This window comes from Lissotriton helveticus, chromosome 5_1 (genome assembly GCF_964261635.1).
Source record: "Lissotriton helveticus chromosome 5_1, aLisHel1.1, whole genome shotgun sequence".
Classification (NCBI taxonomy): Eukaryota; Metazoa; Chordata; class Amphibia; order Caudata; family Salamandridae; genus Lissotriton; species Lissotriton helveticus.
Genome location: NC_136065.1, coordinates 1560192795 through 1560208477, shown reverse-complemented (window position 1 = coordinate 1560208477; position 15683 = coordinate 1560192795).

The following is a 15683-nucleotide window of genomic DNA, read 5'->3' as shown; positions in this document are numbered from 1 at the left end:
TTTTTGATGATTATAGGGAATGTAGTTATGTACCTTTAGGCTATCATCCCTCTTTGAAATAACTGTGGGCAAGAGAACCATAAATAAGGTTCAAGAGTTGTTCTTGATTTATTATTTTTCTATTTGTATTTTGTGATTTTGTATATATACTGTATATATGTGTATATATATTTGTTAAATGTTTGTATATATATGTGTTCAAAATAAGAGAAAAAGAAAAGAGAATCAATTTTCCTGGCAAAAGATATGGTTTACTAAACAAAATATGCAAACCTACCTTTGAACATTTTTTCTTGATTTATTATTTTGGTTGGCATGCATGTAGAGGAATGAAGTTTACCCAGAACGCAAGATTGATTTAATTCTTAGGATAATACATTGTTTCAAGGAAAGATAATTGGTAGTATCTGTCCTATAACTAACATATATATAAAAAACTGTACCGCAGGCATCACTTTTTCATTATTGAATTATTAAAGTAGAAGCACAGTAACAATCTGGACTTAAAGCTTGCGGACGCGGCCCAAGCAGGTAAGGGCGGTGGGGCCTGGTGGGGGATGGGGGAATTTCGACAGATGAGGGGAAATTAATCATTTATTTAATTTTCGCTCGTGGTCGTCTGTCGAATCCCCCTTCAAACCGGCCCACCGCTCTTACCTACACAAGAGCCTTGGCTGAAAGCTTGTCTTGAAGCAAGATACAAGTTTAGAAATTGTGGACAATCTCTGCAGGCTAATGCCTCCAGGATGCTCGTAGGACTGGGGTCAGGGCTTTAAGTGGGCCGGGTCTCAAGGGGTCTGAGCACCGGCAGTTTTTTTCAGGGGGACTCGAAACGGGTCTCTATCGGGCTCTGTTTTGAGCCCTGACACAGGCAGTCCGTTTTTTTTCCCCAGAGTGCAGTGACAGCTGTTTGCTGTCTCTGCAGTCCGGAAAAAAGTGCCAGGGCGCAACACAAAGCCTGATAGAGAGACCTGTTTCGAGACAGCAGCACATCGATGTGCTCTGCTCACACTGCTCACTTCTCAGTAGTAGAGAAGTTACAGCATGACGTTATGCCAGGTGAGCGTTGTGGGGGAAGGGAAATCCTTTAAAAGTCATTTTCTTTCTGGATTTCCCTTCCCTTCCTGAAACTCAGGAGCAGCAACATTGTGGTAGGGTCAGGGATTTAAGTGGAAGCTTTGTCAATATTATATACTAGTCATAGTTGCAGCTTATTTGTCTTCTGCAAGTAATAACCATTGACAAAGCCAATATTCCTTACTTAATGTAGGTATGATGTTACTTGTATCAAATATCTGGATGCAATGACAGAAACAGCAAAATACAAGTCGGGCAGCACACTATGCTAAGCACAGATTTTTTGCGTAAGTGATTTAAAGCCCGCCCCTAATTACACTGACCACGCCCCTTTGAGAGACCCCCCAGTTTTTTCATCCCACTTAAAGCCCTGACTGGGGTACACTTAGGGCCAGATGTAAGAGAGGAAATACCGGTCGGTAACGGCCCAATTCGGCCGTTACCGACCGGTATTTAGGATTCGGCATGTAGGGGCCAGCATTTTACAGAATCGGTAAATTTACCGATTCGGTAAATTTACCGAATCTGTAAAATACCGAATCGGTAATTTTACCGATTCGGTAATTCCACATGTAGGTGACACTCCTGAGAGTGCCACAGGCCCTTAAGAGTCGGTATTTTACCACCCAATCCTATTGGGTGGTAAAATACCGAATTCAGGTGTGCATGCACATCCGTGCATGCACACCTGTGCCATGTGACACACAGACATGCCCTTAGGGCATGTCTGTGTGCCACATGGCACACATGCCTGTATTTGGGGTGCTAGAGGGTGTCAAAGTGACACCCCCTGCACCCTTGCAGGATTCGGTAAATACCGAATCGGTTTTGCCCATTGATTCCTATGGGCTTCAAGGCCCATAGGAATCAATGGGCAATACCGATTCGGTATTTACCGAATTGGTAAATACCGATTCTTACCGATTTGGTAAATGTAAAAAGAAATTTACCTACATCTCACTACTTCTAATTTACCGATTCATAAACCAAATCGGTAAAATTCGGTATTTATGAATCGGTAAAATAGAATTACCCATATCTGGCCCTTAGTCACATGTCGGGTATGGCTATTGTTTGAATGAAAGTGTTTTTGTTCTCTTTTGAATAGATGTGACCTATATTCAGTGATAACATATTTATCTTCTGTATGGCTTAACCCTTCCCGGGTGACACTCCTCTAATCTCCATCTCCTTTTTTCCATACCAGAACCCAGCTTTTCATTATTGTTGTATGTTCTGTTATACACAGTTGTATAGAGAAAGCCAAGTGTTTATGAAGCCTTGGTGTACAAATATCCGTTTGGATTAATGTATACTCCAGTTCCTAACACTCTATTAATCTGATTAGATAAATGAAAGCTTCACCCCTAACTTCTGCATTGATCATACATAGTTTTTTTAATAAAAATCCATTAAAGAAATAAGGAAAAATTGAAAGCATCCTTTGTTGATGTATTCAGAGCTGCTGTTGGTCAGAGCATGAGGAGATACATGTAATTCCTGGATAAATTCCAGCTTGCTACAGCCTTTTGCGGTTGCAAAGTGACAGAGGACTGAAGTACTGAATTAAAAGTTGTATGTCCTTTAGGCTGCATTCGAATTCTCCCCACTTAGAGTCTCATGCTCTGTTGAATTTCCATTGGCCCCCAATGTAAAGTGGTGAGGTTTTGTCTTTTTTTTTTTTACCCAGAATGCGTGAAAGCATATACATGTCGCCTCACCTTCTCTGAGGGGGAACCTAAGATTCTTTATTGAATTTATGAACCTTTTTACCTTTTGTATTGAAGATTAATCAGTCCAATAACATTGAACTGGAATTGAAATGCTCTTTGATTGCTGCAAAATGCCCGACTCACATGTTCCAAATGGTTCAATATAAGTAGATTCAATAACATTGGGTATATTGGAGTGGCAGTGCTGGGGCATGCCTGAGGTAAGTAGGAAGGATACAATGTTGTTTAAAGGAGGAGAGTGCAAAATAGAACCCATATTCTTATCTGCAAAATAATTTCAGGGTGGGTCCCTATGTTTCTACAGATTCTCTATCATTCATATAAACAACAGCTTTGTGTTTGGCTATAGAGGGCCGGAGTGTGTGTAGTGGTATGACATACGACAGATTGAGAGCATGAGTTTACCCTTTGTGCTTGTACTGTTATGGTGCCAGGTGCAGTGCAGACTCACAACACTCAGTCCTCAAATGTTTCTTTGCAAATCCTGGACCTTGTGTCGACAGGTGCCTCTTGGGTCGTTTTTGGGCGACTGGGCTTCATGGTGCTCATGGATCCTAGGCATTGCGTTCCACTGTAAAGTACGCCATGTTGTTTTCCAACTCGTGGCTTCCTGGGTTGTTTACTCTCACTGCGTCATACAAAAGTAACGCTGCACTGTATCAGTGACGAGAGCAGGCCTATGCGCATCACCTGATCTCTTCCGGGTGTTATTCAAGAGTTGCTCCAGCTGCGTGGCAGCAGTGAACAGTTATCTGCTAGATTGTCATTGTTTTAGCTTGTTTTAACAACGCTTTATGGACATAACTGTAAGGTATTTACTGAAGACAGCCTTCTCCCCTTGCTGGCCCACTTCATATTCAACACTTGCTGCACGATTTACAAACCCATAATAACCAGCAGCAAGCTCACCATCTCTTCTTCTCAACACTCTGTTAGCCAGGATACCATCAGACTGCAGACTAAGTGTAAACAAGCATTTACAATGCAATGGTCTCGGCATTATTAAAGGTAGAGCTATTGGCATTGCTCATGACATTTTTTTTGTTTTTTTAAATCATAAATAAATGGCATTGTCATTTACATTGCCAATAGCTTAATCGTTAAATAAATGGCATTGTCATTTACAATGCCAATAGCTTAATCGCTCGCAAATGCATGATCTATTGCATTTACACACACACAAAGCCAACCACACACACATACAGAGCCACCCACACAGTCATTCACATAGAGCCACCTACACAGAGCCACCCACACATAGAGCCACCTACAAAAAAAGCTATCCACACAGAGCCACACAAACACACACAGAGCCCCCCACACACACACAGCCCCCACGCACACAGAGCCCCACACACACACAGAGCCCCCCACACACACACAGAGCCCCACACACACACAGAGCCCCACACACACACAGAGCCCCCCCACACACAGAGCCCCCCAAACACACACAGATACTCACACACACACAGAGCCACACACACACACACAGAGCCACACACACACACACACAGAGCCACACACACACACAGAGCCACACACACACACACACACACACCCAGAGCCACAGACACACACACACCCAGAGACACACACACCCAGAGCCACATACACACCCAGAGCTACATACACACCCAGAGCTACATACACACAGAGCCACACAAACACACAGAGCCACACAAACACACAGAGCCACACAAACACACAGGAGAGCAAGCACAGCCAGGGGTCAGGAGAGCAAGCACAGCCAGGGGTCAGGAGAACAAGCACAGCCAGGGGGCAGGAGAACAAGCACAGCGAGGGGGCATGAGAGCAAGCACAGGCAGGGGAGCAAGCACAGCCAGGGGGCAGGGAAGCAAGCGCAGCCAGGGGGCAGGGAAGCAAGCGCAGCCAGGGGGCAGGGAAGCAAGCGCAGTCAGGGGGCAGGGGAAGCAAGCACAGCCAGGGGGCAGGGAAGCAAGAACAGCCAGGGGGCAGGGAAGCAAGCACAACCAAGGGCCAGGGAAGCAAGCACAGCCAGGGGGCAGGGAAGCAAGCACAGCCAGGGGGCATCTCCTAAGTGAGGCTTCAGACCGTCGGAGCTGAACGTCGCACACCACGCACTCCGCAACCTTAGAGCAAGCTGCAGCGAGTCAGACCTCCGCAGCCCTACGCCCTGGAACTCAGCTGTAGAGGGCGCCATGTGGTTTACCTTTTGATGCATTCATCTGTTTTTTTAAATATAATAATTGGAATATTGCGAGACAGTTCTAGGAGAGTCAACAGCGGGTTTTCGGCCGGTTAAAATACGTCTTTGATTATTAGACGACTTTGTGACCGGCTTGTTTAAGGCCAGTGTTATTCTTTGAAATCTATGAAGCGAGCGAGTTGTCGGTCCTCCATAGCAGTGTTAATACATAGTGTCTACGTATTTTGAGGTGTAAATAAACCTCATTATTATTTGGCGGAAATCGTCTGGAGAGCGTTCGGGTATTCACAGAAAGAAGTCCTTCTGTGCTGTACATGGACAGTTGTTTTTTATTTTTCGTGTTTTGTTTTATAATTACCGTGACATGGACATTGTGAAATATTTGAATGTTCAGCTGATGCGGCCTCTCCTGGGCTCTGATGCTTGCAGGCCTGTGGTGCACATGTGTTGGGCAGACAAAACATAGCAACTAAAGAGGTGTATGAATGATTGCATGGATGGGTGGCTAAATAAAAGAACGATTGCATGGATAAGTGAGTGACTAAATAGATGGATGATAATGGAGTACATGAATAATGGTGAATGGATGCTTGAATGAATGGAGGAACAGATTTGTAGAAAGCGCAGACCTAATCACCCCTTTTCAGTAGGGGGTGTATATGGGAAGCCCTGACCAGCTGCAATGACGTTCGGTCTTAACCCAGCCGTATAAAATGTGAAATGTATTCTGCAAAACAACACCTTGCTAGCACCAGATCACTACGTCCTGCACTTGGCAGCAACCTACCAACCTACCTACGCATAATTCCAATGGCCCTGCTTTGAGTATCTATGAGATACGGGAGCCTCGGGGGCCCCTCCCCACATTCTTCGGGGAGGGCCACTGCCTGTCAGTGAACGCTTTTGTCACAACCATCTCTGCAAGCACCCGGCGGGACCCCACTCGTGGAAGTGTTTGTTTTTATGAAAACCTCCAGTTTTCGAGACTGCGGTGAGCTGGACATTGAAAAGCAGCAGGGGTTCTCCCCCGGCCGTCCCCTCCTCCCCCGTGGAGCAGTCTCCAGAATGAGACAATCAGAAAACCGAAAGAAAACAGGAGGATTGGGAAGCGCCCAGAAGAGGAAATGCCGCTGTGATTCAGACTGCTGACTGCACAGTAAAGACTAAATCTTTGGGAAAAGAACCTAACACCACAGTTTTGAAAAAATATATATATTCTTATTTAATTTTTATATATTCAAATTTTGGCATATTTTTGTCAATAAAAACAAACAGGTTGCCCCAAGATAGGAGAGTGCAAGGAAAGAATGTGATTCAAGGGGGTGAACGAATGAAAATAGAAAGGAAATTTACATAGTAGTGAAAAAGAAAAATTCAATACAATTTAAACAGTCAATCCTGCATATACATAATTCAAAAACAATTGCAGTGATGAACCTAGCCAGCCAATATAAATTCATTTAAATCATAGTTGACAACATTGCGGTATTCATGTTTCAATGTCCATAATTTTGCACAGCCTACAATGTTGAAGAAACACTGGTCTAGGGTATATGTAGTAAAATGTCGACGTTTCGACTCGACTTTTTCCCAACCGGTGATTTAGACCTGGGGATGGCGAGTCTTCATCAGGACAAAAAGCAAAAAGCGAGGCAACCAGGGATTATTAAATAACCCTGAAACAGAAAAGAATTGCGAGTTATTGACTGTGGTGTAAAGGTGCAGCCTATCCCAAGGGGATATGGCAATTCCTCTTACCCTTGGTGGTAGAAGAAACGTTGATATTGATGATCCCTGCGTCTCAAACAGAGTTCCTGGAGAGACAACAAAGAGTCGGGGTAGAATCTAGAATATTCCAATACCCGTGGTGCCTAGTCCCACCCATCAAGGTTATTATTTATTAGTTTACCTTGGAACGGTGTCTGGGTCCATATGATGCAGTCGTTATTTCTTATATGGACATGATAGGTGATGCCTAGGATTAATTTAAAACAACATCAGTCTATCCAATCTACACTGTCTCAAGCTAAATGTGAAAACACAGGCATCTATTTACCTTGCAAATATATCAGGGTCCATGCAATGTAGTCGTGGTTTTCTTATATGGACCTGTAGTCGGTATCTATAATTAAATTACAACAGCATCAGTGTGCACCGTTTTATATTGGCTCACAATTACCGATTTTAAGCCCTATGCGGTGTTGTTCAATTACCTTAATAATGTTAATACACAACCTCCACGACGAGTAAATAGGGCCAGTCGTTCCAATGAATGAGGGCGCACTGTAAAGATGACAAAACATCATGGTAGAATCTGTCCTTAGTTGTTTAAGGAAATAATGAGGTCTGATTTTACGTAAACCAGAAAGGCTTACCTGATTTCCGAATAAGTAGTTTTTAAGACGTTAAAGAAGCTAATCCACTTCCATCCAAACGTTAGCTATATTAATAGAGACATAAATTAAGAATACCAGGCTTACTAAGGTTGATAGACTGGATGTCAAAACACATCCTGTTTTAATCGTTATGCACATAAAATTGAACGAGTGCATACCTGCTGTGTACCGGCTTCAGCGTTTCCATCCGTGCCTCTCAGTGCTTCCGGATGTCTCTAAACTGTGGAGGTCACTTCCACTCGATTCAGAAACGCTGTGTTGGGAGACACAATATCCGAGGGACATATTTGGAAACCGAGTCATATAACGCAATAGCCTGGTCGTATTTAAAAATGAGTCGTATCACGCAATTGCATGGTAAAACGGGATTATTTAAAAAGGATCGTTCTTTCCATACCCGTCTTTGCGTCCCAGGAGCCCTCTATCGCCGAGCCTCACGGTGCTTCGGGATACCAGCATTGAATCCAGCAGTGTTTCCGCATTGGAAATTACCCAGACTCCATAGCGTGGTCCGTATAGAAAGAGGACTGTTTTAAGTAGCGTGTAAAAATTCGGAGGGTCATAGATCATGACGTTTTTATGAAATTATTTCCAATCAGAGACTTATGGTCAAAGGAAATAAAAGTCTTGTATGCTTCGCAAATAAAGAACAATGTTTTGAATTTACCGAGTTTGAAACCAAAAACGCCCACTATTGGGACTAGGAAACCGAGTGGGTAGAGGTAAAAGAGGGACAAAAAACGCTGGTATGTCGTGTCTATGGTGCCTGCAATGTACAGTGAAGGTATGTTTAACATGCAGAAATGTAATCCCCAGTACATACATGGCAAAACATAATACATAATTGACCATACCTAATAGCAGTTGTCATTACATCATATTTAGTATGTCCCATAATTGTGAATATAGATGACTGGATACAGTTATAGATTCACATTTCCAATAAAGACACTTGTTTATTCAATTCCTCCAATTCATTCAGACCCTTACTGACAGTATTAAGAGTGTGTATCCACTTACACTCTCTTCTGTTCAGAATATTGTGTAGGTCACCACCTCTGGGGTTGGCCGTTATCTTTTCTATGACCCACCATCGAAGACTACCCTCATGATGTTCAAATCTATGAAAGTGATCCACCAATGGTGCGCCCAGAGTCTTACATCTTATGCGGCTCATATGTTGTAGGATCCGACATTTGATTTTTTGTGTGGTCTGCCCCACATACATAAAGCCACAAGGGCACACAACCGCATATACCACCCAAGATGTATTACAATTGGTATGTTGGGTGAGTTTGTATGTTCGCTCATTGTGCTCAAATTTATCGCATTCTCGTGTAAGAGGGCAGGCTTTACAATTCCCACATTTTTTGTGGCCCTCTACCGGTGGAGCTCCCCAAATTGTAGGTTGAACTGAGAGTGATCTGTATGGTAGAAGGGCTTTTACCAAGTGGTCACGGATATTTCTACCCTTGCGAAATGCATGTAATGGTGGCGGTGTCCCACCCAGTTCGCTGCTGATCAAATGCCAATGGCGATTTATACATTTTTTTTATGTTGTTGCTCTTTGTGTTGAATGTTGTAACACATACAAGCCTATCTTCTTTGGGTTTATGGATAGTGCCAAGTAGATGCTCCCGATGGTTATGCCAGGCCCTTTTTCTCGCTTTTTTGAGCAGCCTGATGGGGTAGCCTCGGTCACTCAATCTTAGCAGCAATGCTGCTGATTCCTCAAGGTAATCATCCTTCCTGCAACAATTCCGTCGCAACCTCAGGAATTGTCCAAAAGGCAAATTGTCCCTGAGGTTGCGCGGGTGGTGGCTCGAGTATCTGAGAAGAGTGTTGCGCTCACTACTCTTTCTATAAAGTGTGGTATATAGTTTTCCCTCATCTGTTTTTATTGTTAAATCCAGAAAATTGATGGACATAGGATCACATTCCAAGGTAAATTGAATGTTGGGGGAGCAGGTGTTAATCCAACTATGAAAATCCCTAAGTTTTAAGTCATCGCCCCGCCAAATTACCAGAACGTCATCAATATACCTTACCCACAATGATATATTGTTAAGGTAAGGATTACATTGATTATGAACGAATCTGTTTTCGTACTCACTCATGTAAATGATGGCCAAATTCGGGGCAAAGCTTGCGCCCATAGCCACACCGCTTGTTTGGATAAAATATTCATTCTGGAAAACAAAAAAGTTTTTAGACATTGCAATTTCCAGTAATTTAACAATGAAGTCCGTTGGTACTCTATGTGGGGCAGGTCTCATATTGAGGGCACGTTCCATACATGATAACGCCTCATTTTGAGGGATATTAGTGTACAAAGATGCGATATCCATCGCAGCCAATATACACGTATTATGATCATAGGCGAGTCCCTCCACCATTTGGATGGTATGTGTGGTGTCTCGCACATATGTTGGAGTAGCTATGGCTATGGGCTTCAAAAAAACATCAATATACTTGCATAGCGGTTCCAAGAGGGACCCGCACCCTGATATTATAGATCTTCCCGGGGGGTCATTTAGCCTCTTGTGTACCTTGGGGAGCGTGTATATGGTTGGCATTCTAGGACTCTTGTTGTTTAAGAATTCATGCTCATGTTTATTAATGATGCCTTGTTCCAACGCTCCTTTTGTAAGTTTTTGGATCATGTCACTGATGGTCTTTGTTGGATCCTTCCTAAGGCGCACATAGTTGCCAGGTGTATCCAACTGTGTGTATATTTCAGATTTATAACTTTCCAGATTTTGTACAACAATAGCCCCGCCTTTATCGGCGGGCTTTATAACGATGTTATTATTGTCCTTAAGGGATTGTAGTGCAGATTTTTCGTCCTTACTTATGTTGTACGGGACATATTGTCTAGTACTTAGAATGGCATTAACGTCCCTTAGTACTACTTGTTCATAAGTTGTTATCTTGTTGTCAATCAGATGTGTAGGGGGGTTAAATTTCGATGGCGGTCTTAACCCACTACCTGAGAAAGTTGGATTAAAAGGAATTTTCTGGAAATAATGTCTGAGGCGGATTTTACGAAAGAATTGTTGTAGTTCTACTCTAAGGTTAAAGTCATTGGGCATGTTAGTCGGAACAAAAGACAATCCTTTAGCTAAAATTTGCTGTTCCATTGGGGAAAGTTGGTAATCCGAGATATTAATTATGGGGTTATCTGGTTCATTTCTCACCACTTGTACTGCTGTCTCCTCGTGTTGATTTCCCCGTGGGAGTTCTGTTGGAACTGGGTTTGCTTCTTCCCTCGCCCTGTTCCCCTGTTCCATGGACGGGATCTCGACCCCCTGGGTCTTCCCCAGGGGCGGCCTCTTGTAGATGAACCCCACCATTGGTCCTCCTCTAAAAAAGGCTGTTGGTCTTGATAGTTTTGATTGTGAGAAGAACTATTAGAGGCTGTGCCAGTGCTCGTGCTGGGGCGTTCAGAATCACTGTCAGAGCCACTACCTAGTGATGACCCTGAGAAGTTATTATATCTCCTAAAGCCACCTCTGCCCCTACTGGTCCAACCTCCACGTTGGTCCTTCTCAAAATATCCCTCCTGGAGGTAGGGGTAAGTGGTTTTTTTATCGTATACTTTTATGTCCTTGGCAACCTTTTCTAACTTAACACCTTGAGTGTATATTTCGAAATCCTTGATTGTTTTTTCAAGCCTTTCTAAGGCTTCTTTAGCATTTACTAAAGCCTTATCGTCAATGATCTCTCTGCGAAGGTCTGCAATTTCCTTAGTGAGTCTCTCGACCTCCACCACAGCAGTTTCTATGCCCAACACCATCCAATGCCTGGAACACGTGTTGGACACAAAACTGAAGTTCTCCTTAAATTTGGGATTCTCAAGGAAAATTGCAGGCTCATTTTTTACCTGGAGACCAACAGGAATTACATTTGATCTTAAATATTTTGCCAAAGTGTGGCCATGCAATCTTGTTCTTATTAACTTTTTTTCTAATCTCTCCAACTTCGAGATTTTTTCGTTAAGGGAAAGATCACCAGAGACCGAACTTCCAGCTATAAGAGTGCCCCCACCTTCTTCTTCCAATAGTTTGTCAATATAGTCTTCGCTATATGTGAGGGTTTCTTTTTCAGACATAGTCTGGTACAGATGTTATATATGAAGTCAGGTTTCCCTATAACTAGGTGTAACACATTTAACACAAAACTTGGGACAAAACTAATGTACATAGACAAAGACAACCCTCGCAGCCATGCTGCACAAAGGTAACCATTACAAGAATGGGGTAACCCTTAAGGTATGGACCTGGGTAACTAGAGATATGAACAAACAATGGTCCGGAACCTATAGATTAAGGTACGCAGATCTAATCAGAGAATTGAGATATTATTCACAAGACAGTAGCACCTTTGATAAGTCTGCTGACTGCACAGTAAAGACTAAATCTTTGGGAAAAGAACCTAACACCACAGTTTTGAAAAAATATATATATTCTTATTTAATTTTTATATATTCAAATTTTGGCATATTTTTGTCAATAAAAACAAACAGGTTGCCCCAAGATAGGAGAGTGCAAGGAAAGAATGTGATTCAAGGGGGTGAACGAATGAAAATAGAAAGGAAATTTACATAGTAGTGAAAAAGAAAAATTCAATACAATTTAAACAGTCAATCCTGCATATACATAATTCAAAAACAATTGCAGTGATGAACCTAGCCAGCCAATATAAATTCATTTAAATCATAGTTGACAACATTGCGGTATTCATGTTTCAATGTCCATAATTTTGCACAGCCTACAATGTTGAAGAAACACTGGTCTAGGGTATATGTAGTAAAATGTCGACGTTTCGACTCGACTTTTTCCCAACCGGTGATTTAGACCTGGGGATGGCGAGTCTTCATCAGGACAAAAAGCAAAAAGCGAGGCAACCAGGGATTATTAAATAACCCTGAAACAGAAAAGAATTGCGAGTTATTGACTGTGGTGTAAAGGTGCAGCCTATCCCAAGGGGATATGGCAATTCCTCTTACCCTTGGTGGTAGAAGAAACGTTGATATTGATGATCCCTGCGTCTCAAACAGAGTTCCTGGAGAGACAACAAAGAGTCGGGGTAGAATCTAGAATATTCCAATACCCGTGGTGCCTAGTCCCACCCATCAAGGTTATTATTTATTAGTTTACCTTGGAACGGTGTCTGGGTCCATATGATGCAGTCGTTATTTCTTATATGGACATGATAGGTGATGCCTAGGATTAATTTAAAACAACATCAGTCTATCCAATCTACACTGTCTCAAGCTAAATGTGAAAACACAGGCATCTATTTACCTTGCAAATATATCAGGGTCCATGCAATGTAGTTGTGGTTTTCTTATATGGACCTGTGGTCGGTATCTATAATTAAATTACAACAGCATCAGTGTGCACCGTTTTATATTGGCTCACAATTACCGATTTTAAGCCCTATGCGGTGTTGTTCAATTACCTTAATAATGTTAATACACAACCTCCACGACGAGTAAATAGGGCCAGTCGTTCCAATGAATGAGGGCGCACTGTAAAGATGACAAAACATCATGGTAGAATCTGTCCTTAGTTGTTTAAGGAAATAATGAGGTCTGATTTTACGTAAACCAGAAAGGCTTACCTGATTTCCGAATAAGTAGTTTTTAAGACGTTAAAGAAGCTAATCCACTTCCATCCAAACGTTAGCTATATTAATAGAGACATAAATTAAGAATACCAGGCTTACTAAGGTTGATAGACTGGATGTCAAAACACATCCTGTTTTAATCGTTATGCACATAAAATTGAACGAGTGCATACCTGCTGTGTACCGGCTTCAGCGTTTCCATCCGTGCCTCTCAGTGCTTCCGGATGTCTCTAAACTGTGGAGGTCACTTCCACTCGATTCAGAAACGCTGTGTTGGGAGACACAATATCCGAGGGACATATTTGGAAACCGAGTCATATAACGCAATAGCCTGGTCGTATTTAAAAATGAGTCGTATCACGCAATTGCATGGTAAAACGGGATTATTTAAAAAGGATCGTTCTTTCCATACCCGTCTTTGCGTCCCAGGAGCCCTCTATCGCCGAGCCTCACGGTGCTTCGGGATACCAGCATTGAATCCAGCAGTGTTTCCGCATTGGAAATTACCCAGACTCCATAGCGTGGTCCGTATAGAAAGAGGACTGTTTTAAGTAGCGTGTAAAAATTCGGAGGGTCATAGATCATGACGTTTTTATGAAATTATTTCCAATCAGAGACTTATGGTCAAAGGAAATAAAAGTCTCGTATGCTTCGCAAATAAAGAACAATGTTTTGAATTTACCGAGTTTGAAACCAAAAACGCCCACTATTGGGACTAGGAAACCGAGTGGGTAGAGGTAAAAGAGGGACAAAAAACGCTGGTATGTCGTGTCTATGGTGCCTGCAATGTACAGTGAAGGTATGTTTAACATGCAGAAATGTAATCCCCAGTACATACATGGCAAAACATAATACATAATTGACCATACCTAATAGCAGTTGTCATTACATCATATTTAGTATGTCCCATAATTGTGAATATAGATGACTGGATACAGTTATAGATTCACATTTCCAATAAAGACACTTGTTTATTCAATTCCTCCAATTCATTCAGACCCTTACTGACAGTATTAAGAGTGTGTATCCACTTACACTCTCTTCTGTTCAGAATATTGTGTAGGTCACCACCTCTGGGGTTGGCCGTTATCTTTTCTATGACCCACCATCGAAGACTACCCTCATGATGTTCAAATCTATGAAAGTGATCCACCAATGGTGCGCCCAGAGTCTTACATCTTATGCGGCTCATATGTTGTAGGATCCGACATTTGATTTTTTGTGTGGTCTGCCCCACATACATAAAGCCACAAGGGCACACAACCGCATATACCACCCAAGATGTATTACAATTGGTATGTTGGGTGAGTTTGTATGTTCGCTCATTGTGCTCAAATTTATCACATTCTCGTGTAAGAGGGCAGGCTTTACAATTCCCACATTTTTTGTGGCCCTCTACCGGTGGAGCTCCCCAAATTGTAGGTTGAACTGAGAGTGATCTGTATGGTAGAAGGGCATTTACCAAGTGGTCACGGATATTTCTACCCTTGCGAAATGCATGTAATGGTGGCGGTGTCCCACCCAGTTCGCTGCTGATCAAATGCCAATGGCGATTTATACATTTTTTTATGTTGTTGCTCTTTGTGTTGAATGTTGTAACACATACAAGCCTATCTTCTTTGGGTTTATCCAATGCGGTAACACTGCTGGATTCAATGCTGGTATCCCGAAGCACCGTGAGGCTTGGCGAAAGAGGGCTCCTGGGACGCAAAGACGGGTATGGAAAGAACGATCCTTTTTAAATAATCCCGTTTTACCATGCAATTGCGTGATACGACTCATTTTTAAATACGACCAGGCTATTGCGTTATATGACTCGGTTTCCAATATGTCCCTCGGATATTGTGTCTCCCAACACAGCGTTTCTGAATCGAGTGGAAGTGACCTCCACAGTTTAGAGACATCCGGAAGCACTGAGAGGCACGGATGGAAACGCTGAAGCCGGTACACAGCAGGTATGCACTCGTTCAATTTTATGTGCATAACGATTAAAACAGGATGTGTTTTGACATCCAGTCTATCAACCTTAGTAAGCCTGGTATTCTTAATTTATGTCTCTATTAATATAGCTAACGTTTGGATGGAAGTGGATTAGCTTCTTTAACGTCCTAAAAACTACTTATTCGGAAATCAGGTAAGCCTTTCTGGTTTACGTAAAATCAGACCTCATTATTTCCTTAAACAACTAAGGACAGATTCTACCATGATGTTTTGTCATCTTTACAGTGCGCCCTCATTCATTGGAACGACTGGCCCTATTTACTCGTCGTGGAGGTTGTGTATTAACATTATTAAGGTAATTGAACAACACCGCATAGGGCTTAAAATCGGTAATTGTGAGCCAATATAAAACGGTGCACACTGATGCTGTTGTAATTTAATTATAGATACCGACTACAGGTCCATATAAGAAAACCACGACTACATTGCATGGACCCTGATATATTTGCAAGGTAAATAGATGCCTGTGTTTTCACATTTAGCTTGAGACAGTGTAGATTGGATAGACTGATGTTGTTTTAAATTAATCCTAGGCATCACCTATCATGTCCATATAAGAAATAACGACTGCATCATATGGACCCAGACACCGTTCCAAGGTAAACTAATAAATAATAACCTTGATGGGTGGGACTAGGCACCACGGGTATTGGA